The sequence below is a fragment of the Camelus ferus genome, chromosome 11 (genome assembly GCF_009834535.1).
Source record: "Camelus ferus isolate YT-003-E chromosome 11, BCGSAC_Cfer_1.0, whole genome shotgun sequence".
NCBI classification, from domain to species: domain Eukaryota; kingdom Metazoa; phylum Chordata; class Mammalia; order Artiodactyla; family Camelidae; genus Camelus; species Camelus ferus.
In genome coordinates this window covers 42,203,112-42,228,934 of record NC_045706.1, presented here as the reverse complement: position 1 = coordinate 42,228,934, position 25,823 = coordinate 42,203,112, and the positions used below count along the sequence as shown (strand labels likewise).

General features: G+C 39.2%; 1 long non-coding RNA gene across 1 annotated transcript in view; it reads left to right on the top strand.

Moving 5' to 3' along the window:
* Positions 1 to 24,745, top strand: part of LOC116667156 — a 51,770-nt gene extending 27,025 nt beyond the window's left edge. Inside the window, exons 2-3 of the long non-coding RNA XR_004323938.1 lie at positions 21,514 to 21,630; positions 24,433 to 24,745. This is a non-coding gene — a long non-coding RNA (uncharacterized LOC116667156). The remainder of the gene's footprint in view (positions 1 to 21,513; positions 21,631 to 24,432) is intronic.
* Positions 24,746 to 25,823: the final 1,078 nt, after the last annotated feature.

The following is a 25,823-nucleotide window of genomic DNA, read 5'->3' as shown; positions in this document are numbered from 1 at the left end:
ACAAAGAATGTATGTATGTTCACATATGACTGAAAAATTTTGCTCTACACTGGAAATTGACACAACATTGTAAACTGACTATAATTCAATAAAATAAAATTTTAAAAAATATAAGCCAAAAAAAAAAAAAAGAATATCCAGCAAGGAGGGACATTCTAAATACTGTCATTTTAAAGAAAGTTATATTTGTGTTATGTTATTACTAGAGGTCAGATCTGACCTGGGCTAGAAAGAGGCAAAACTAGACTTAGAGCAGAGAGCTTCCAACCACCATGAAAGTTCATATGCACCATGCTCTGAGAACACAAGAACTAAGAGTTTCATGTGGACATAAAAAACTAAAAGTTCTTGTTGGAGATCCAAATATGCTTTAATTTACTGCTGGATCTCATGGCTTTATTTACTAAAAAAAAAAAAAAAGGTGATCAACTTTGGCATCAAAATGTAAATAAGTTCCCCAGTCATCATTTTGTGAAGGTAAAATTACATTTTAATCAATATAAGCAAACATGAAACTTGCTATATTACATGATCCAATTCCACTGTATTAAATTTTTTTAAACTTTTTATTTTAAGATAATTGTAGATTCACATGTGTTTGTGAAAAATATTACAGAGAGATTTTATATACCCTTCACTCAGCTTCTCCCAATGGTGACATCCTGCATAATTTATAGTACAGTATCACAACCAGGAAGTTAACATTGGTATAATCCATTGACCTTATTCAGATTTCAACAGTTTTAACATGCACTCGTGTGCAATGTGTGTGTGTTTAGTTGGATACAGTTTTACCACATGTGTAGACTTACCAGCACATTCAAGATATAGAGCAGTTCGATCACAAGGAACACTTGTGCTACTCTTACAACCACAGCCACTTCCCTCCCTGCCCCACTCCCTAACCCATGGCAACTACTAAATCTGTTCTTAATCTTTATAATTTTATCATTTCAAGAATGCTATATAAATAGACTCATACAGTGTATAAACTTTGGGGTTCTTTTTTTTTTTTTCACTTAGCATAATTCCCTTGAGATCCATTTAGGTTGTTACATGTACAGATAATTCATTCCTTTTGATTGCTGAGTAATATTCCATCACATGGATGTACTGCTGCTTGCTTAACCATTTAGTGGTTGAAAAGGTATTTGGATTGCTTCCAATTTTTGCATATTATGAGTAAAGCTGCTGTGGACATTTGTTAACAGATTTTTGTGGGAATATAGTTATCATTACTCTGGGATAAATGCCTGAGAATATTTGCTGGATCACACGGTAAGCACACGCTTATTTTTGTGAGTAACTGCCATTCTCTTTTCTAGAGTGGCTGTACTATTTCACATGCCCACCAGCAACGTATGAGTGGTCCACTTTCTCCACATTCTTGTCATTTTTTTAATCACTATTTTTTATTTAAGCCCCCTTGATAGGTGTGTAATGTTAGCTCATTGGAGTTTTAATTTGCATTTCCCTAGTGGTTAATGGGGTTGAACATTGTTTCATGTGCTTATTTGCCATCTGTTTATCCTCTTCAGTGAAATGCCTATTCATGTCATTTGCCCATTTTCTAGATATTTATTTCTAATTGCTTTGTTTTTTAAACTGTTGAGTTTTGAGTATTCTTTATGTATTTTAGATATGAGTCCTTTGTTGAATATATGGTTTGTAAATGTAATCTTATAGTCTGTGACTTATTTTTTTTCATGCTCTTCAGGGGATATTTCACAGCAAAAAAAAAATTTTTTTTGCTTTTGATGTAGTCTGTTTTCAATTTTTTATCAATTTTTCCTCTTATGGATCCTGATTTTAGTGTCATACTTTATTTTTAGCCTTATTTTCCTGAGGTGTGCATATTTGCAACTAAAAGGAAAACTGAGTAGAGCACTCTGGTGCATTCCTATGTTTTCATACTTTCAGTACTTTATTCACATTGGGTGACCTTAGATTACTTGCTTTATAGCCAGCTGAGCAGTGTAGGTGATGGTTGGGGTCCTGGTAAGTACCAACTGCATTTAAGACATTTTCATCCTTTTTCTTAGAATTGACATTATTTCTCAGGCTTTTTAATGGTTCTGGTTTTGGAGATTGCCCTAGTTGGTTTGTGCTCCAAGCTCTAAACCTAGAAGATGTACAAAGGCTGTTTTATTGCAAGGAGTTTCTGTAGCACAAGGGAAAGTGCATGCGTGAAATTCCAAGACAGCCAGGCCCGCGCTTGAATCTTCAAAGCGGTGTGAATGCCCCGTGCTTCCATTTTCTCACCAGTTAAGTGGGGATAACAATCCTAACTACTTCATAAAGTTGCTGTGAGAATAAAAGGAAATAGTAATATATCAAGGCACTTTACAGAGGATCTAGTCTACAGATGTGCAGAATAAATTACCTGTCAAAATCATAACCTTTCCATTCTGCATGCATTCACTTCCAGATTAATTCCACCAAATGCGAAGAATTTCAAAGTTCCATAACTGCTCCCACCCCCTTATCAAGATCTTTAAGGAGAACATGGAGGTCTAAAGGACAAGGCATAAGCTATACTGAGTCCTCTAGGTGGGGATGAACACAATGGGTTTACACATGGGAAAGGAGCAAATCTTCTTTGCTTATTTACAGAAGAGATGCTATCCAGTAAATACCTCTTCCTTTGCAGTTGTCTAACAGAATATATATCCCTAGCAAGTTGTGTCACCTCAAAAACAAACCTGAGATAAGAATTCAAGTTTATTTGGAATATGATCAAAGAAAACACTGCAGAGGAGTAGGCAAACGGAACAAAGAAGGAAGGGCAGCCAAAACAGAATGTTATCCATATGAACTTACTTACAAGACAGAAACAGACTCACAGACATAGAAAACAAACTCATGGTTACCAAAGGGGGAGGGGAACTGGATTAGGACTTTGGGATTAATAAATACACACTAATATATATAAATAGATAAACAACAAAGTCCTGCTGTATAGCACAGGAAACTATATTCAATATCTTGTAATAACCTATAATGAAAAAGCATATATATATGTATAACTGAATCACTGTGCTGTACACTGGAAAATAATACAGCCTTGTAAATCAACTGTAATTCAATTAAAAAAAACCCCAAACAAAAGGAATGTGCAACAACAAGATATCACTATTGGCAGTAGGAATTAATTCCTCTGAGAAGTCTTGGAGACAGTGTAGAAGATGGGACTCAGAGTTATCTCAATGAGGGAGTGAGGGATCTGGGTATTTGTCTACCAGTTCCCCTTGGCATTGGAGGCTGGGTGCTCCTGGCACTTGCCGTAGCTCCAGGGCAGAGAGAGCCTTCAGGCAGGAGGTTAAGGGTGCTGGCAATTTGAAATTGAATGGAGAAAACGGTAAGTGTCAAGGGGATGCGACAAGGCTTTGATGGTTTCTGCTACAGTTGCTCCTTGCCTCCATACCGCCACTTTTGCCCCCTTTTAACTTTACTATCTCATATGATTTTTTCAAGTTTGAGGCCTGTCAGTTCATGGAAGGGAGTTAATGGAAACTGTTGTGGGTGAGTAGATTCTTGTCCCATTGCAGAAAGAATTCAGGGGTGTGAGACACAGAGGTTAGGAAAGTAAAGTGAGGATTTATTAAGGGATGGATAGTATGCTCTCAAGGGGAGAGTGGACAGGCTCGTGTGAATGACTGCCCTGAGTTCCTATGGCAAGTTGGTTACATAGGGTATAGAAATGAACGGGCGGAATATTGATTGGGGAGGGTTTGGGGTCGTATTCCCTGATTTTCATCCTAACTTCTCCTTCCTGAAGGGAGGAAGGATTTTTGCCCTTATTTAGTCTGGATTGGAAGTGTCATGGCATCGTTGCATGAAGGGCACTTCTAATCTGCAAGGCTAATTTTATTGACATGAGGGCATAATGAGCAAGAGGTTACATTTGGACGCTGGAGATTCCTGCCTTTTCCGATATTTCTTTGTCAGCCTCCAGGCCACTTGTCTTCCCTTCTCCTCAAGGTACAGTTATATGAGTAAATGGCTACAGGTCCTTTTGGGGTAGGATATGGGGAAGTTTCTTGTGTACTTGCTTTGGTATTGCAGGTAAAATGCCTTCACTGACTTCTGTTGGTTGGCTCTGGATCTGAGCACTGATTGGTCTAGAAACTAGGCCTAGAAACTAAGTTGGAGCGTTGATTCATCAGCTCCTGTCAGTCATTGGTGGAAGGCTGTCCTGGAGAGCATGGATTCCCTGGTGTTCCTGGTCTGTCCCACAGGAGCAGAGTGGGTTCCGGTGGTGAGAGAAAGCCCTTACGCAGAGAGTTGAGGTATTGGCAGTGGGAATTTGGACAGACATGCGTAGAAATGGTCAGCACTGATGGACCACTAGGTGTGGGATACCAGCCACTTTGTTGATGTACTAGTTCCTACTAGTTTGGACTAATTTGGGCATAGTATTACTAGGATGCGTAACATCTGAGAGTTCAGTGGATTTCTGCATCAACTAACTCCAGGATTTTTCCCCCTATAATCCCAGTTTATAAATTGCCTGCGGTTAGGATTTATTTTTTTCCCTTCTAAGTTAGAAAAACCACAATTTATTAATAAAAGTCATTAAAAAAGCAACATATATGATCACTGAGAAATGATCACTTGTGATCATTGAGAATATATTGTAATACAGGCATGGGTAAGAGCCGTGGGAGCACTGCTGAGAAATTTATTATTCTAACGAGCAAGGTAAGGGAAGGAAACAGGCAGAGATTTGGAGTATCTCTGCTGATTCCTTGTCTCCAGCCTCATCTCTTGCAGCATCAGAACATCCCCATGAGATAGATAAGATTTGGAATATCATTCTAACTTATCAAATAGGAAGATGAATAGTAAAAAAATGAACATGTTGAAGGTCACATCTTGAATTTTAGGAATACAACTGTGCCTCTCAATTCCCAGTTTAGTGTTCCGACACTCACTTAACTACTCTTTATTTCACTTCAACTGCTATCTCAGATTATTTTGGTACTCTCGTACTCCGCAATCTGTTTTCTCTGGGGGACTGGAGAATGACAGACTATCTATAATCTATCTTTGCTTTAGAATGAAATGTGACTTTTCTGTAACTACAGTAATATATGTGTGCTATAAAAATGCCTTGCAGTCTGAAAATGCTACAAATAAACTGGGAAATGAAGACTAATGTGCTACTGAAAGGTAATTTTCAACTCTCTTAGCACGAGTCAGACTCCATATGCCAATGCTCCCTTGAAATGGGGTTGACAGTTCTTCAGCATTAAGTTGAAACAATAGAATTCATCTTACATATTATACATGTCTGGTATCCACCACCACAAATGACATGTGGAACTCGGGACCTCTGGTTGCAGGAGTGAACTCAAGAGCCACGTAGCCTGATGGTAGTATCTTCCTGTTAATTTTGTTCGTACACAATTTGTTCTTACTGAAATTTCCCTTTCAGGAGTATTTTACATTGAATGGCCCTGTAAAATACTTCCAGTTATGTTCCCATGTAGGATGCTGGGAGATTTGTGCACTGGAAGTGTCAGACCTTTATGCTCCATATCCACAGTAGTTTAGCAAAAGCTGCCATATATACATTTACATATGGCAGGAAGAAATGTATGTATGAATAAAAGTGAATTTTTCAAGTGCATCATCCATCTGCCCTACTTTACATCTAGATCAAGAATTGGGGCTGAATGCTCATAATCATTCAACTCCCAGGGAGTTTCAGGTGCTCACCTGTGACCATTTTACAGATCTTTGTTCCAAATCCTTGCTTTTTGTTTGGACATCAAGTGAACACGCAATACCCTTCCTGTTTACCCTCAAGTACAAAGAAAAAGTTAGTTGAAGAAAAGGAACAGGTTGATTTCTTCTGTCACCTCCTGGCCCCCTCCCCCAGCCATAGCACCACTGGTGGGTGGCATGAAGTCTTCTATTTATCTTAGGGTGTTTAAACTACTTAGAGCTTGTAGAATCCACTTTCTTCTTTTATTTTGTGAGAATGGGGATTATTCTTAAGCCTTCCTTCTCTCCGATTCCTCAGGGATTACAGCAACAGTTCTGTGATCCCTGCCCTGTTCTTTGTCCAGCTTGAAGCTCATTTAGGCCACCTCAGTCCTCATTACAACCTCCTTATCCATCTGCGGCTTCCATTCCCTCTTAGCAGTATATAAGTTTCCCCTTTCCCAATATGACAGACAATGCTTTTAGACAGCAGATGGAAGGAAAATAGAAGCTGAATGAGCATATTTGTTCTTGTGGTTTGTTAGTATTAAATCTTTGTCCCTACAGTGGATTTAATGCAGCTTCTATCATAACCTAAAACAAAGCAAGCAACAAAAAATTAAAAAATAAAAGCTTTATTGCCAACATTGTCTCCCTACTGATCCCCACACCTCAATTTTTTAAAAAGTCATCATTAGCTAATTTAAATATTCACTTCATTTTGGGTCTTAACTGTTCTATTAGTTACAGCTGTTACTAAGCCATCCTCAAATTACACATTTTTTAGTTTTTCCATTTTACTGTAGAGTATTATACTGTATTTTTAAACATTTTCAAGGCCTGCCACTAACCCATTTATTTTTTAATGATAATGGAGAATTTAAATTGCCAAATGATTAGGACCTTATTATTTCAAGTGTGGGCTTTGGAATGTGAAAGGCTTTATCTTTCCCTTTTAAACACTTGCATGACCTTTAGTAAATGGAGCTGCATCTCAGAACTTTGGTTTCCTCCTCTGTAAATGAGCTGTTCGGATGGAATGAAATAACATGTGTGAAAATCCTGCCGAGTGTACCTGACAAATGCCAGGAAATCTGTGGTGCTTCACCTTCTTCCTCTGAATAAACTCGGATGGGGTTGAAGCAATCAATTTTGATGCATATGGCAAGTGAATTTTTATAGATCTTTATCTTTAAAAGTAAGGCAACAAAAGTAAGGCAGATTTGTTAATTAGCATGTGGAATATTTTTTAAAAAGTATCAAGACTTCAAGATCTCAAGATGTATTTCCCAATCTTTTCCTAGCAAGAATCATGTTTCAAAGTTTCTAATTTATGATAATTGATTTCAATACTGTACAATTTGTCAGAGAGCCTTTTAATCAATATGCACTCTTTCTCATAACCAATTCATATATCAAAGACTCGGATAATTAAGGAAATAGTTTTAATCTCCAGCTCTACACGAACTAGCATACTTCACCCTAAGAAATTTCTTTTGGAATATGCGGAATGGCAATTGGGTCTGATTTCCTGTTATAATAAGTCAGGCATGTGGGGAAATTCCTTCTATTGTCTATTATTTTATTTCTAGTATTGCACAAAAAGTATTTATGAATTTAACACAAAATGAGACCTCTTTTGAAATATAGATCTGAGTGGAAAAACTAAAGTTAAAAATATTTGGATCAATATTTCTAGTTTTCTTTTTTTATTAATATTTTTAGTTTTCTAAAAAATTGTTTGCTGATAAAAACCCAATTCAAACCAGATTAACTAAAAAACTAAGTACCCCAGATTAAGGATACTGGAGTACTCATAGAAAAAGCAAGCCTTGTGGATGGTAGAGGTGCCATTGGACCTTAGGAAGTGACAGCTGGAAATGGACTGGAACACAGTCAGGACTCCTGTCTCCCATCTGATTCTCTGTGTTCTCATTCTTTTCTCTTGTCTTCTCCACAGGGCATAAAACATGAGCTGGTGGCTCTTGAGTTTGTATCTTGCTGCTCCAAGCAGCAGAGAAAGAATAACACTACTCCCTGACCTTGAAGACCAGAAATCCTAGGGAAGGAGGTCATTGCTGCAGCTTAGGTCAGTGCTGACTTCTGGACCCATCAACCATAGAGAGGGAGTGAGGTCTGGTGAACACATGGCAGGTCCTATAAAAGTCATTTAGGTAGCATGGGGAGCAGGCTGGTGGTTACTGGGTAGAAAAAAGCAATAGGTGTCTTTATGATTGGGCTCTGCTGTTTTTCCAGAGCCATGTCCCATGTCTGTCTTACACGTTAACCACTGGGAATGTTGCACCAGTGTCTTTCATCCATGGGCTTTTGTTCATTTTGATCTTTCCACCTAAAATAATATTCTTCCTTTCTCCTAGTAACTCCTTCTCCTTTTATTTGCCACTTAAATATACTGACCACAAGAAAGCCTTCCCTGACCCTCAAGTCCAGGTTCCAACCTAATCTGAGCCAGGGGATCAAATTATAGCCTACATTTCTCACACCAAGGCAAACAGCATGTTATATTGTTTCCAACCCTAAGTCTCCCATAAGATAGTAAGGATGGAGAACTCATCAATCTTTTTTATGGCTATGTCTTCAGCACTTGGCCCAACATCTGGCACAAATAACTGTTCAATAAACAAATATTGAGTAAATGAAGGCATAAACAGAGGAACAGGGAATGAGCACAGTTTAAGAGCTGTAGTGGCCTGGAGGAGGCAGCAGTAATGGTAAACTACACACAGAGTTTGAAGGTTTCTTGGATAGTCCTTTTAGCCAATTTAGAACACTGTACCCAAAACTTAACACATTCTTTTGCTTAATCTCTAAAGGTTGGTTTTAGAATTCTCATTTTACATTTGAGGGAGTTTAATGTGACAGTGGTTCCACTCAAAGTACACAGAGTAGCTGGGTTTAAAACTCAATGTCTGATTCCAGTTCTTTTGTTCTTAACAACAACCCTGCCTTGATTCCTTTGTTGGCAGTTCCCAGATGAGAGAATGGACTCCCAGATATTCCAGCCCTTTAAGTCTATATGACACTCATTTTTTCAAGAAAGAAGGATATCTTCCTGATACCATTAATACATTGATCTATAGGTTCTTTGGCAACTGAACAAGTTGTGAAATTCTTATTCTTACTGGTAGTCAATAAACATGTCAAAAATAAAATTAGCAATCATAGTTTAACCATGAGGGAGAGAAAGAAAAGTTATGAACTGATTAGTCATTGGCCGAAGCTTGTGGAGATTCAATAGATATAAATTATGTAGAATAAGAAATCTGCCGAGTTCAATAATTATTTTCATTCTCTGGTTTTATTAGGGGCGTAAGTAAGACTTCCTAGAATCTAATGAATTGTCAGTATGGAATGATTCTTAATTTAGAAACCATCCCATAATTACCTGAATTTTAAAATTTGCTCTGTTCTCAGAGTTCATGTTTACATACAGCAAGCCTGCAGATGACTCCTAATGATCAGAAATTCTTCCAGTTCTATCTTTGTTTCATTCTGATGGCAAATTTGCCTTGGGTAGTTTCCCTAGAAGGCACGTTTCTTTTATTTCCCTCTGTTCTGTCTATATTACAGAATTCAAAACATATGTGTGATAAGTGAAACTTTAGCCCATCATTCAGGTGGCCTTTTCCTTTTTGGTGGTGGATAAATCCACCTCTAGAATAAAATAGACTGATGGGCCTGTCATTCAGAGTGACATGCCATTATATAACCATGAAAGATAAAGATGGGCATGGGAATTGATTTCCCTCTATCCATTAATATTTTTAACTGTGATCATTTCCTGATCTTGTGATTATAAACCACTGAGTTGGATTTTTTTAGTGTAATTTGCTAGAGCTGTGATTCTTGATGAAATTACGATAAGCACATCAGCATCTTGATTAATCAGAGTGTGTGTTCTTGTCAATGCTCAAGTTGCATTTATATATATCTTTGTTTTTGTCCTGTCTCACCTGTAAGTTCATAAACTTCAGGAGAAAAAGATTCATCCCTCCCATTTGTTTTACACCATATTTCACTGTCCCCCCTGCAGTGATTGAGCACCTAAAGGACACTTGATAACAGTGAGTAACTGACTCCTCTCTTTGGGGTGTAGCTGTCTTTAGAGGAGTAATTTGGGAGTTTCAGTGTTGTGTTCTAGTGTAAAGCTAATCCAGAAGCTGCTGGTGGCTTAGGATAGATTCCACATGACTTGATGATAATTTCCTTCATTTCTCTTTGTTTTTCACCTGCCACAACCAGTCCATTAGTAAGTCTCATTGGCTCTGCCTTTAACACAGATTCCAACTCTTTGCACTTCTCTCCATCTCTACTGTTATTAACCGGGACCAAGCCATGTTTTTAGGTTTATGTATGAGCCTTTTTGACTGCATTCCACGCTTCTACTACTGCCTCCCTCCACCCACCCATCCCAGCAGCCCCAACCCGTTTCATTTTTCACACAGCAGAAGGAGAATGTAAATCAGATCATATAAGCTCACTGAGCATCAAACGCTTCAAGTTTATTCCACTGTAGAGCCTTTGCATTTATTCCTTCTTCCTGGAAAATTTGGAAAATTTTCCTCAGTCTATCGCTGGCTCATACTGTCATTTATGTCCAGCTCAAAAGTCATTTCTTGGAGAGGTCCTGAAATTTTCTTTTTTGTCTTTCAACTCTTCTCCCATCTTTGCCTATTTATAAATAGTCATATTTCATACAGAGCATAGTGACTTTCCAGAGGAACTCATCTTTCAGTACTTTAGAACTCAAAGGCAACTTAAATTTTTTTATTTGTAAAATTAGTCCATGTTTATTAAGGAAATTTGAAAAACAGAAAATTGAAGGAAAATAATTAAAGTCATCATAACTTTACCTTCCGGAGGTAACTATTATTATTATTAAGTTGAAATATAGTTGATTTGCAAAGTTGTGTTGGTTTCTGGTGTATAGCAAAGTAATTCAGTTGTACATATGTATATTCTTTTTCATATTTTCCATTATGGTTTATTACAGGATATTGACTATAGTTCCCTGGGCTACATAATAGGTCCTTGTTGGTTATCTATTTCATATACAGTGGTTCATACCTTCTAATCCCAAACTCCTAATTTATCCCTCCCTCCCCTTTCCCCTTTGGTAACCATAAGTTTGTTTTCTATGTCTATGAGTCTCCTTCCCTTTAATAAATAAATTCCTTTGTATCATATTTCAGATTCCACATAGAAGTGATATCACATGGTATTTATTTTTCTCTTTCTGACTTCACTTAGTATGATAATCTATAGGTCCATCTGTGCTGCTGCAAATGATGTTATTTCATTTTTTATGGCAGAGTAATATTCCGTTGTATGTATGTACCACAACTTCTTTATCTATTCATCTGTTGATGGACTTTTAGGTTGTTTCCATGTCTTGGCTATTGTACATAGTGCTTCTGTGAACATTGGGGTGCATGTGTCTTTTCAAATTAGTTTTTTTCAAATATATGCCTAGGAGTGGGATTGCTAGATGATAAGACAACTCTATTTTTAGTTTTTTAAGGAACCTCTGTACTGTTTTTCATACTGGCTGCACCAATTTACATTCCCAGCAATAGGAGAGTTCCCTTTTCTCCATACCCTTTCCAACATTTTTAATTTAAAAGGCTTTTTAATGATGGTCATTCTGACTGGTGTGAGGTAATACCTCATTGTAGTTTTGATTTGCATTTCTCTAATAATTACAGATGTTTAGCATCTTTTCATGTGCCTATTGGCCATCTGTATGTCTTTGGAGAAATGTCTACTTAGGTCTTCTGCCCATTTTTTGACTGAGTTGTTTGTTTTTTTGTTACTGAGTTGTATGGGCTGCTCATGTATTTTGGAAATTAAACCCTTGTTGGTCACATCATTTGCAAATATTTTCTCCCAGTCCGTAGGTTGTCTTTTTGTTTTGTTTATGGTTTCCTTTGCTGTGCAAAAACTTACAGGTTTAATTAGGTCCCATTTGTTCATTTTTGCTTTTATTTCTATTGCCTTGGGAGACCAACATAAGATAATATTGCTATGATTTATGCCAGATAATGTTTTGCCTATGTTCTCTTCTATTAGTTTTATGGTGTCTTGTCTTATATTTAAATCGTTAAGCCATTTTGAGTTGATTTTTGTGTATGGTGTGAAGGAGCATTCTAGTTTCATTGTTTTACATGCAGTGGTCCAGCTTTCCCAACACCACTTGCTGAAGAGACTGTCTTTTCTCCGTTGTATATTCCTGCCTCCTTTGTTGAAGATAAATAGACCATAAGTGAATGGGTTAATTTCTGGGCTTTCTATTCTGTTCCATTGATCCATATGTTTGTTTTTGTGCCAATGTCACACGATTTTGGTTACTGTAGCTCTGTAGTATTATCTGAAGTCTGGGAGAGTTATGTCTCCAGCTTTGTTCTTCTCCTTCAGAATTTCTTTGGCAATTCTGGGTCTTTTATGGTTCCATATAAATTTTAGAATTATTTGTTATAGTTCTGTGAAAAGTGTCCTGGGTAATTTGATAGAGATAACATTAAATCTGTTGATTGCTTTGGATAGTATTCCCATCTTAACACTATTCTTCCAATCCAAGAGCATGGGATATCTTTCCATTTCTTTTAATCATCTTCAGTTTCCTTTATCAATGTTTGATAGTTCTCAGCATATAAATCTTTCACAGAGGTAACTATTATTAACATTTTGCCAGTTTCTCTCTCCTTTTGTGTGTTATATGTATCACACACTATTCCTTCTGTGTAGGTTGCCTATCTTGTGATAATCTTCCCTGATAACATAGACAGTATTTATCTCAGTATATCTCATTAGAGCTTTGTCTTAAACTCAGCCAGTTCCAACTGTGTGTTAGTGTGAACTTTCCACCACATTCTGGACACGTTCTTTCCCCTCTGCTCCCCATATCATACATAGTCCCATCCTGTGACTTTTGTTTAGGCTGGGACCCTCCCTGCAAATCTTCATCCTCTTTTCCATTAACCTGAATCATAGATTCACTCTTTATTAATTTGTTTATATAAATATATAAACACAGCAGTGAATATAACAAAATCCCTACTCTCATGGATTTATAATCTATGGAAAAATTTATCAAAATCTTAGATAGTGAAACCTAGGTGAACGGCTAAGAGTCATGGTGTTGAGTGACGTGTTATATTAAATGGTGTTGTCAGGGAGATTTAAGCAAAGACCTGAAAGAGATGAAAGTGTGAGCTGTGGGGATATCTGCAGGAATCTCTCTGGCAGAAGGAACAGCAACTTTAAAGACTCTGAGCCTGGAGTATGCTTGGGAGAGCAAAGGAATTACAGGTCAGGGTGGTTAGAGCTCATCCAGTGTAAGGAATAGGAGGCAGGTCAGTGAGATCAGGTGGCGTCGTGGTAGTAAGGACTTGGGGTGTTCCCCTATTCTGCATAAGATGAAGCACCAGTGGGGGCTTCTGAACAGAAGAGTTCAGTGACCCCATGGATATTTAATGAGCTCCCCTGGTTGCTGCGTGGAGAAGGGGCTGGAGGGAGCCAGGAGTGGGAATGGATGGCTTGTCAGGAAGTTACAGAAGAAACTCTGGCAGGAGGTTATTGTGTCAGTGAGAAGCTCTGTAGCTGTGGATATATGGATCTGCTTGATCTATAGCTCAAGGAGCCAACAACTCCTGCTTTTGAAAGTGGGGACAGAGAGAAGAGGAGGAGTCAAAGGTGACAAGCAACTTAGAGAATGTATTTACCAACATAGGGAAGATTGAGAAGGGTCAGGTTAGCAGTGGTAGCAGGTGCTGGGGTGTATTAAGAATTCAGTTTTGAATGAACTCTACATGGAAGTAACACGTATGTAGCTGGATATATGAGCCTGAATTTCTAGAGAGAATTGAAGCCTGGAAATAAAAATGTGGAATTGCTGAGTTATGGATGGTGTTCAAAGTCATACGGCTAGATGAGCTTACCAGGGAGTGATTGTAGACAGAATAGAGATGAGAAAAAGAAGAACTAGAAGAGGGGGGGAAGTGGCCCATGGACTTAAATCCTTAATAACTCAGATTAAGTCTCATTTCCTTTTCAAAACTTCCCTCATTATCTGGGCTATATTTATCTTTCTATTTCTTGGTCCTTCTAAACCACTTGAAACTGTATGATGGAATTTGATATTCAGTTATATCAGTATTATTATAGGACTATTCATTGCAATACAGGAGTATTCACTATTTATGTGCCGGGGCAGTGCTAGGTGCTGGCAAGACATTGGTGAACCAGACAGATATGAAGCTTTCCCCGGGGAGTTCTCACCCCAGTGAAGTAACTACGTACAGAGACAATGTATACTCTGTACACAGAGTACATAGTGATATGGGATATAGTCTGTACACAGAGTATTTAGTGATATGCTTTTGCACATAGTGGCTACTAAATATGAAGTCCGTATTCCCTTCCTTTTTTTGATATTTCCTCAGTGGCTAAAGAATGGGAAAGAGCTAAACATTGATAAATATATTGTTCCTTTGATTACTCAAATTAATATTTTAAAAAATATGAATAAATATGATTTAAAATTTGTTCTGAACATTGCATATATAATCAATGCGCAACATGTTTTGTTGTAAGGATAAGTAGGATCTGTTAAAAATGATTCTCTGTAATGCCGTTCCAACTTGGCTAATTCTTAATGGTTTTCCAGCATATTTCTCTGCTCAAATAGTGCTGCCCTTCACTAGGGGAAGAGCTGACTCGGTTATGCCACCCAACCAAAAAGCAGCCCATCCTTGATTTCTTGTGCCTCACCTGACTTTCAGATGACATTCCCATGTTTTCAAAACACAACTCATTCATAACTTGGGGATGTCCAACCCAAATGGGTTTGGCTTTGCCATTGTTTAGGGGAGTCAGTCAGCCCTCAGAGGTCATGGTTATTCCAATAGTAATTAAAAAAATAAAGCCGCAGGCAGCAAACCAACCCCAGCTGCCTGTGGTTGCTTTTACAGTAGCCAGCATCTTTCTTTAGAGGAGTCCTAAAAACTCGATTGATACTGTCAACTTAATAAACAACCTTCACAAAGTCTCTTTGGGGAATATGTGTTACTAAAATGGGATTGTTTAAAACAAAGCCTCATTTCAAATAGGGTAAAATGTAAAAAATTAAATAAAATACACTAAGGAAGAAAAGCAAAGTCAGAGTAAAAAATAAACTATTTCAGCATAATTTCTCTGCTTTACTGTCATGGGTAGAATGATCAGTGGGAAACTACAGATAATTTTAGAGGCATACAGGGGGAATTGTGTGTTTCTTATTTCTTTTTGTTGCCATGTATAGTGGTCCTTTGTTTTATATTCCTACAGGCCAACCCTAGAGGCTGTATCTGCCTTGCTTAACCAGGGACCATTTCCCCAGACTCTCTCTATCCTTGTACTGCACGAGCCTGCTGGAGGTCTTCCTGAGTGCACTCAGTATAAATCACTCTCCCGCTCCAGAATCTTACGTTAAGGGCATCCTCCCTGAATTCTGACCTTGTACCTTTGCCAGTGCTGCCTCCTCTTTCTGGCTTTCCTTCACCATCCCAGCCTATCTCCTGTAACTCCATTTATCTTGAGTGAATTCTAATATATGTTGTTATTTTTCCTCTCTATTGAAGCTCCTTCTGAGCAGGAAGAGGGCCTCAGGCTTCTTTGTATTCCCAGCATCTAGTGTCCTAGATGCTCAATAAACATTTGTTGATGGTGATGATAATGATGTTGACCGAAAATTGGATGGATTCTCAGGCTCTTCTTGTGAATAAATTCTGAATTAATTTCAGGTCTCTTACAGCAATGAATAAAACCTGAATTGCTCCCTACTTGGGAGAGTGGGGCTGTGATCAGGAAGAGTAACTTCTAAAGAAGTTCTAAGTAAGTTCCTCCCTTTCCCTGATGCTAGTTTGTACGAGAATTTTTAGAAAAGGCATGGGCAGTACCTGGAAATTGCCTCAAGAAGGTTTTTGTTTATTTGTTTTTGTTTTTTTACTGTTTACTACCATGTGCTTCCAGCAGATGGTTAAACACTAGGTATATTTTAAAAATTCTCCTAAGACTTCCAAATTCCTTTCTCTCCCTCAGCTGCAGTAGGACACCAGGTTTAATTTGCCATTTTCCCCCGGTTGTTTCCTGATTCACAAGGGTAAATTGAAAAAGGGAGCTGGCAGAGACTGATTTGTACAAGTCATCAAAGTCATATTATTAAAAGTTAATGTATTTCCCTAGCCAGGTTGGGGACTAATGTAGCAATAAATTGAATGAAGATGGCTCAGACTGTTTATATAATGAGAAACCAGCTAATGTGGAACTAGAGAACCTTTTGTTTTTTCTAGGGGGAAGGGCAGGAGCTGATTAATGTCCAACATTTGTTTCAAAGCATCCACAGTAGCACAAGAATCCAAGAGATGAGGGAACATTGCCTTTGTAGTCAAGGTATCCCAAATTCAATCTCTCTGCCTAAAGTTTGGGGCCAGGAAACTTGATCAAGTCCTTTGTGAATATTTCAACTATGTAGGCAAATTCTCAATATTCACATCACTAAATAAAACCTGATTCTTCTTTAAAAATTTTTTTTCTGGTTTTGGGGCCAGCATGGTCATGCTACAGCTGCCATCCCTGGGCATCTCTAGAAGTTTGTGGTGAAGGGAGAGAAAGTCCCTGGTTCCTGTCATGTCAGGGTGCAGAATGCAGGCGTCCGGTCAGGGTTTGAATCTCAGTCCTCTCACTTGCCGACTCTGGTATGCTGTTCAACCACTAGGTCTCACTTTCCTCCTTATGGGGCTGATAATCGTACCCCATTAGAATTGTCAGGATGAAATAAGGTCATAGTGTAACCAAGCAAGGTCCTGTGTGCCTGCGGCACAGAAAGCCAAACTCTACAGTGGGTGTTTGCAGCAAGGTAAGGGTTTATTTGCAGGGCGCCAAGCAGGGGTATGGGTGACAAGTCTCAGGTCCACTCCAACTTGGTCTTTGACTTAGGGCATTTTTAAAGGGGGAGAATAAAGAAGCTGAGGTTATTCATTGTCATGTGACATGTCTGCGACATTTCTTAATTGTGGTTTCAGAAGTCAGGAGGTTTTTGGTTTAACTAAGTTCTCTGGCCACAATGTCCATGACTCGGGGATCTGTTAGCTCATTTTGCCCTGGAAAAACAACCCGAGTCTGTATATTAATGATGATATCTGTAATTGTGATTTTAGCACATTAACAGTGTTATCAACAGCAGCAATTTCAGTCATCAGACTCTGATTAGTGTTCAGTTAGCACAGGACTGAGGTCGGAGGGTACAAGAAAGGGAATAAAGTTTTGGAGAGAGAGATTAATCATAAACTCAGTAAGGGCTTTGTGGGGGCTTGGTTTCAAGAGGTGAAGAAGGCCTAAGAGTGCCTAATGTATAGGATACTCACAGTAAACGGTAGCTACTTTTACTAGTATTATTGAAGAATTTTAATCTACTCCTTCTGAATTAGTGAAAAGTGATTCAAGATTCTTTATGTATATTCTCCTTCCTTCTTTTCATCTTTCTGTTTCTCCCTCTTCTACTTTATTTATCTCCTCTTTAAGCCTTTATAATTCTAGTAGGCTTCCTGGAGACACAGAACATGTTGAGGGTTTTTTTGGTTGTTGAATATAATAATAAATAAGTGATAATAATGTTACAGGGTATAATAAGATGGCTAAAATTCCATCTCAGGAGACCTAGGGGAACTGTTACACAGGTCTTCTGACCACGAGAGTAAAGGAAATGGACTTCCCCTTTACAGACCTAAAGTGCCCCCTGTAAAATGAAAGAGGGGACTAGAAAACAAGCATGAACACAGAAGAGCATCACCCAGTTACACAGGGTTAAGTCACAACCCACTGCAGCTGGCCACTGACAATGCACCCTGAGAGCTATTCAGGATGAAAAGCAAGATGAGGCACTGTGTGCTTTGGATATATGGGCCTCTAGAGAGTTAGATGTGTACCTTAGGAAGAATTTCAATGACCCCAAATTCTTACATCTTCCCATACATAGAAAAGGACTAAATTGTGCTGAACACTGGAATTTGACACAACATTGTAAAATGATTATAAATCAATAAAAAATGTTAAAAAAAAAGAAAAGGACTAAAATCATTAACTTGAGATACCTGTCCTTTGTTATTAGCAGTAATCTTTTAGTAAAATGTATTTTTTTTGGTGGGGGAAGCTAATTAGGTTTATTTATTTTCATTTTATTTATTCTTTTAATGGAGGTACTGGGGATTGAGCCCAGGACCTCATGCATGCTAAGCATGTGCTATACTTAACACTGAGCTATACCCTCCCCACTACCAAGAAGTATTCTTGACTGCATTTATTTCCTAGCCAAAAACATCAAGTGTATACTGGCCCCTCCCCTACCTCTTCGAAGTAGTTCCCCAGTATTAACTGAGTGGCTGTCTCTAGGCACTCAGTAGTGCTCAGTAAGACCCTGAACAAAACTTAAATTCACAACTCTTACATTGTGTTTTTCCCTAAGTTAACACATGTGACAGGGCTTTAAACATGTCAGTGTTTTCCCCTCATCAGGAATGAGTCAGATGTAGTGATAAATTGTACTGAGCTAGCTCTGTCTCTCTTAATAAGAAACACCTTTAGGAGCATCCTGGGATCTAAAAGGGACTGGGAAGAGGCAGGCTTATTCCCAGCGAGTTTTCAAGTGAGGCTGGATCTTGACCCGCAGAGAAGCAGATGTGACCAATGATCAGTGGGTTGTTGGCTGCTGTGGAGCATGCTGAGGAGCAGCAGACCAGTCGGCTACGCGGCAGCCTGATGATCGCAGGTTCTGAAAGCCTGGGGCCTGACCCACGTGGACAGATGGGATGCATTGAGGCAGTTGAGGAGCTGAGAGCAGGAGCCAGGGAGTTCATGGAACGCTGCTGGGTAACAACTCTGTAGAGTAAGCTGTGGTGTCAAGCCAGTTGGATACTGAGAGCTGAATGATCCCTGCGATCCCCTGGGAGAGGCAGCATGGTAAGAGGAATAGGGATTATCTTTTTAAAAAATGTTTATTTATTAAAACATTTTTTGTATATACTTTTTTGATGTATAGTCAGTTTACAATGTTTCAGTTTCTGGTGTACAGCATAGTGATTCAGTCATACATGAACATATATATATTCATTTTCATATTCTTTTTCACCATAAGTTACTAGAAGATGCTGAATATAGTTCCCTGTGCTATATAGTATAAACTTGTTTATCTTTTTTGTATATATTAGTATCTACAAATCTTGAACTCCCAATTTATCCCTTCCCACACCCTACCCCACCTTAACCATAAGTTTGTTTTCTGTGTCTGTGAGTCCGTTTCTGTTTTGTAAATAAGTTTTTTTTTTTTTTTTTAAGATTCCACATATAAGTGATATCATACGGTATTTTTCTTTCTCTTTCTGGCTTACTTCACTTAGAATGACAATCTCCAAATTATCTTTTAGTGAAGCAGGGAAGGTCTGCCTCCCGGCTTGACTTCTTAATAACTTAGCAAATGGGGAAGCCACTTTACTGCTTTGGCCTTAGTTTCTTGATTTGTAAATTGGGACTCTGAAAACCAGCCTCTCTGAAAGCGATGATGAGTAACTCCCTCATCTTTTCAGGTAAGAAAACCAATACTAAGGAAGGGACACAATGGAGCTATTAGTTTGTGAGCTACACTGCCGTGTCTCCGATCGTAAAGTGCACAAAAATCACCTGGAGAGCTTGTTAAAAATGCAGAAGCTGGCTTAATAGGTCTGGGTGGGGCCCAAGACTGCTGCTCTAACAAGCTTCCTGGTGAGGCTCAGGCCACCTGTCCTCGGACCAAAGTTTGGGTAGCAGTGACCTCAACAACCCAACCTGCGATAGTTGAGGTGAGTTTTGAGTGTAGCGTAGATAAAGTGCTTGGCAAATAGCCTTTGTAGGTCAGCCTCCAATAAATTTGTTGGAGGAGCTGTGTGCATTTAAGTCTGAGCAGGGCAGGGAGGAAGGTTCTGCCAAGTAGAAGGAAATTGGTGGAGACCCTGACAGGTAGGGTCCGCAGGTGGTTTCTAGCTTTTAGTTGTCTGGGGGAAGGGTTATTTAATGGGGAGATCTTTAGCAGCTAGGGCACAGGCCAGGTGTGGGCATCCAGAGCTGCTGGAGAATCTTTCCCAAGAGACCAAGGAAGAGGAGGGCCTGCCAAAGGAAAGACAGGCCCTTCTTAACTGGCACTGCATGTAGACAAGTTTACAGCCCAGAAAAGTGCAGACTGTTCTTTGTGGGCCCAGTAAGCCCGGATTTTCAAGTTTTGTGAGGACATTCCAGCACTTATAGTGATACTGAAATTGAATGCCTGTGCTTTGCTCAGTGCACAGTGTTCTTTTAGAACCAGAACTAGATAGTGCCCGCTTCTCTGACACCGGCTTTCCTGGCACCCTGTATTAAGCTCTTCCTGCCCTGAGCTGTCACTGGCCATACACAGCAGACACTCGTTTGATATCTTGGTCATGTGACTTAGTGTGGCCTTTACTCCCTGCAGGTGTGTCAGAGCCCTAGGAAGTTCCTTTCAAGGGCCAGCTTATGGGATAATTTTCTGTCATCAGTCTTCTGTGCCAGTATCTTAATGGGATTCTTACTGTGCTGGTCTCCCTTCCTGTTAGTATCACAGCAGGATTAAGGAAAGATTCTGTATGTATTTCACATTAATAAGATCAAGTACCAAGGAAATCTGTGACATAAATAGGAGAAACTCATTGCTTTTCCAGGCAAATGACAGCTTTTAGGCAAAGGCACTGATTATACAAAAATAGATTAATCCCTGACCCAAATCCAAGGCAAAATTTAAAGTCAGTGAAACTCAGGCTCTGTGCTTTTGTGCTCCTATCTTCAGAAAAACCAACCTTAAGAATTCAGTTCTCTTACATTTATCAGAATATCCTAACTAGTTCCATATTTCTCAGAGAGTGGTCTGTGGACCCCCTAAGTCAGAATCACCTGGATAGTTTATATACAATGGGCATCACTTGGCACCACCCCTAAGCCATCTAAACCAGAAATTGTGGAAGTAGAGACCTCCAGATCTACATTTTCCACAAATTCACATGGTTTGAGAAGCACTGGTTTATTTTAAGGGAAGTAGCTGGGGTGATTGAGACAGTGGGAGTGGGTTTCTAGCTGTAATTTATCTCTTGGAGTCGACATAAAATTCTGTTTGTAGAAAATGTTGCCATGACTAAAAGAAGACTTAGAAAATCTCCGGTGTAGTGTGTAGAGAGTGTGTTTCCTTGGGTTCAGATCCTGACAGCCGATTGTTTGCCGTGTGACTTTAGGCCAGGTGTTGGCAAATGACTGCTGACTGCCAAGGGCCATCCAGCCTATTTTGGTAAATAAAGTTTTACTGAAACACAGCCCTGACCATTTATTTACAGTTGTCTGTTTTCAGCTACAGTGCCTGAACTGAAGCAGTGTGACAGAGATTATGCGGCCAGCCAACCTCAAATGTTTACTAACTGGCCTTTTAAGGAAAAGTTTAGCAATCATTGACTTAAATGAATTAAAGTCTCTCTCTCTCTTAGCCTCAGATTTTCTCATTGATAATATGGGATTAATAGCACTTATATGGTCGTTGAAATAATTAAATTATATAATTAATGCAAACTTCTGAGGCTGGCTTCTAATAATAATATTGGCGAATATTTATTGATTGCTTGCTTTGTGCTAGGCACTGATTTAAACACTTTACAATGATTTTTCCCTTTATTCTTTATTACAATTCTGTGAAGTTTTAATATTATTCCCATTTTTCAGATGAGGAAATGGAGGCAGAGAGACTGTCCAAGGTGGTAACAGACTACAGTTGGCTGAGTCAGGATGGGATCCCAGAGCCTGTGTTCATCACCACTGTGCTGAATTTCTTCAAATAAGGTTAATTTCCTGCCTTCCTCCCGCTCCTGAAGTTGGTACTGCTTGTACCTCTGTTCACAAATCTTAAAAGAAGCCCCCTGAACATGAGGGGTTTCTGAAGTGGGAAATGGATTGCAGAGTTTACCCAATAAAACTCATCACTTTAAAGTTGAGGAAACTAAGACCTTGCATCCAAAGCCCTGTAGTTGTGTATGTGCAAAGCCAGGACTCCTACCCAGGGGAGCCCTCACTCACCAGTCCGTGGACAGCACTGAATGATGGACTAGTTCCCCCCTGTGTAGGAAAGCATCAATTGTTCTTTGGGGAGTTGAATAAGAACGAAACACTTAAGTTCTTACTGCCCTCATGGTTCATAACACTTTCAAATCTATACATAGATATTGGACAGGCTGTGCTTTAAATGCCTGTTAAACCCAGACCACCTTCTTTTTTTTAAATTTAATTTTTTATTGAAGTGAGTTGATTTCCAATGTTAGTTTCAGGTGTACAGCAAAGCGGCTCAGTTATACATATACATACATATGTTTATACATATATTTTCAGATTCTTTTCCGTTATAGCTTATTACAAGAAATTGAATATAGTTCCCTGTGCTATGTAATAGGGCCTTGTTTTTTATCTATTTTATATATAGCAGTGTGATTCTGTTAATCCCAGACACCTTCTAAGGTGACCATATGGTATATAGCATGTCTCCCTGCCCCCAGAGGTTTTGAGTTTTCATCAGTGTAGTGAAATGGGTTACTAAAACATTGAAAATTTTCTGAATCTATGCGAAATCATGGCTTTCCTGAGCCTGCTTAGTGCCCTTCAATTGATCTGTCTTTACCCTCTCTCTTCTCAATGCCCCACAATCCAGCAGTTAAAGAGGTAAGCCCTGGCAGGCTAAGGAGTTTTGAGGACTCTGCTGCAGGCCTCTTTGATTGCTCAGTGCCAGTGCAGAGCTAATTGCTAAATTCAGTCATTTGAAGGTCACCCCAGCCTGGTGTTGGCTCCTTTGGTTCAATGGGATGAGATGAGCCAGTCTTATTCTCTCTCTCAAGAATTTGTACTTAGAAGGTGGGGCCAGTGGGACCTTTGAATGGGAGTCAGAACATCAAGAGGATTGTGAAGAGGGTTGTGGCCAGGGTGGGCTCTGGGCAAGACCGAGTTGTGAGGAAGCCCAACTCAGTGAGCTGGAGAGGTTGGAGGCCGAGCATAGAGACGGTGACAGCATGAGAGAGAGCAGATGGCCCAGGAGCGGGGCAGAGGGAGCACCTGGTTTCAAGATCCACTTCAATTGCTGAATATGTTCTAGTTCCATTAAGTCTCCCCATAGGTGCCCAAACCACACCCCTTCTTCAGGGATGAATCTGTGCTTGACAAATCAGTATGGTTTCAAGCCACTAGTCATTCATTCCATCTAAATTAAACCATAACAAGAGACTCATTTAAATTACAAAATCTTTTGCAAGCAGCATTATACCATGGATATCATGAAAAATTTTTACAATGTCAGTTACAATGTGTCAATTTCTGGTGTACAGCACAATGTCCCAGTCATGCATATACATACATATATTTGTTTTCATTAAAGGTTATTACAAAATATTGAATATAGTTCCCTGTGCTGTACAGAAGAAACATTTTTAAAATCTATTTTTTTATGTAGTAGCTAACATTTGCAAATCTCAAACCCCCAAATTTATCCCTTCCCACCCCCTTTGTCCAGTAACCATAAGATTGTTTACTATGTCTGTGAGTCTGTTTCTGTTTTGTAGATTAGTTCATAGTATCCTTTTTTTTTTCTTTTTTTTCTTTAAGATTCCACATGTGAGTGATATCATACGGTATTTTTCTCCTTCTGGCTTACTTCATTTAGAATGATGATCTCTAGGTCCATCCATGTTGCTGCAAATGGCATTATTTTATTCTTTTTTATGGCTGAGTAGTATTCCATTGTATAAATATACCACAACTTCTTTATCCATTCATCTGTCGATGGACATTTAGGTTGTTTCCATGTCTTGGCTATTGTAAACAGTGATACTGTGAACATTGGGGTGCATGTATCTTTTCAAATTAGAGCTTCCTCCAGATATATGCCCAGGAGTGGGATTTCTGGATCATATGGTAAGTCTATTTTTAGTTTTTTGAGGAATCTCCATACTGTTTTCCATAATGGCTGCACCAAACTACATTCCCACTAGCAATGTAGGAGGGTTCCCTTTTCTCCACACCTTCTCCAGCATTTATGGTTCATGGACTTTTGAAAGATGGCCATTCTGACTGGTGTGAGGTGATGCCTCATTGTAGTTTTGATTTGCATTTCTCTGATAATTGAGCATTTTTTCATGTGCTTATTGGCCATTTGTATGTCTTCATTGGAGACTTGGTTTTTTAGGTCGTCTGGCCATTTTTGGATTGGGTTGTTTGTTTTTTTGTTATTAAGTTGTATGAGCTGTTTATATATTTTGGAAATTAAGCCTTTGCCAGTCACATCATTTGCAAATATTTTCTCCCATTCAGTTGTTGTTTTGTTTGCTTATGATTTCCTTTGCTGTGCAAAAGTTTAAAAGTTTAATTAAGTCCAATTTGTTTATTTTTTGCTCTTATTTCTATTGCCTCAGTAGACTGCCCTAGGAGAACATTGCTGAGATTTATGTCAGAATGTTTTGCCTATGTTTTCTTCTAGGAGGTTTATCGTGTCTTGTCTTATATTTAATTCTTTAAGCCATTTTGAGTTTATTTTTGTGTATGGAGTGAGGGAGTATTTTAACTTCATTGATTTACATGCTGCTACAACATGGATATCTTTTATAGCATCTGCCTGACTGGCCTGGGCGCTGAGAAGATAGACCCTGACTATGACAAGATTAGAGGACATTAGCAGCTGAAGCCTAGAAGCCTGAAGAATGCTCTCCTCTCTCAAACTGGCCTGGATTCCAGGCTGCTGCCCATGAGCATGAATTATCACTTATAATAACCAAATGGACATTGAAATGGTAATGAGAATATTATGGTTTTCCAAATGAAAAGCCTCAATCAAATACATTTTCCTTTGAGGACACTAATTTGAAAATAAAATCACAGTTAATTTAGGCTGAGTTAATTACAAGGAACAATGGAAAATAACCAGCCAGTGCCATTTGTACCACTGCTTTCATACGGGTGCCCATGTACCTTCAGGGTCTGTCTATAATTTCTTACTCCCTGGGAAACTGATGACAGTTGGCGAGAGTTCTGTCACAAATGAATCTTTTTAAATAATTAGGAAATATACCAGAAGTGCCAAAGAGTGAAAGGGATGAGAAGATTTTAAGTAGGAGTATGGATCATAGGCAAAAGGATTCCATGGGTTAGGCCAGAAATGGAGTATGGAGGTGGGGCTACAGTCAGGAGAGAAAAAAACCCTTTAGCCTGATGCTCAAAGCCCCATATTCTTTTCCACACCCTATGGGCCTCCATCTCATGCATGGTCCTGGGGTTCATCTGTCTCCCTACCTCTGCTTGTCCTTTCCCTTATGCTTGGAAAGCTGAAATCTCTGATGGAAATTCTTTGAGTCTTTCAAACCTACACCTTCACACTTTCCCAATTCCTTTTCTGACTCTAAACGTTTATTGCATTTTGCATGGCCTCCTGCCCCATGACCTTTAAAACATATTATCTTGTTTTCCAGTGTTTGAGGGCCATGTTCTGCTTTTACTATCAGCTACCTTGAGCTTTTGCACAGTTTTGCCCGGTATACCTGAAATATATGTCCTATATATGTCCTCCCTCCCCCGCACCCCCCCCCCCGCCCCGGCATTTCTAATTAGCTCTGACTCACCTCTAGGTGACTATTCAAAAGGTGCTTTTCTAGGGTGCCTTCCTGGACTACTCAGACTATGTAAGTGACCACAAAGCTTCTTGTTCTTTTTTGGTTGTGGCACTAGATATTTACATGATTATCTAGTGAGTGTCTGTCTCCCTCTCTGGACCAGCTGGGGCGATATGAAACATACAGATTCCCAGGCCCTGGAGATTAGGATTCCGGGGATCCGGGATAGGCCCCAGGGGGAGGATGCTGGGAATTTCTACATCTAGCAAGGATGCAGTTATTGCATGTCATCAAGAAAACCTGACAGATGCTGCTGTAGGTTGAGCTGTAGGCCTTGCTCCAGACTGAGCTGCTCACGCTCAGTCTGGAGCAAGGCCTTTGCAGAGTGGGAGA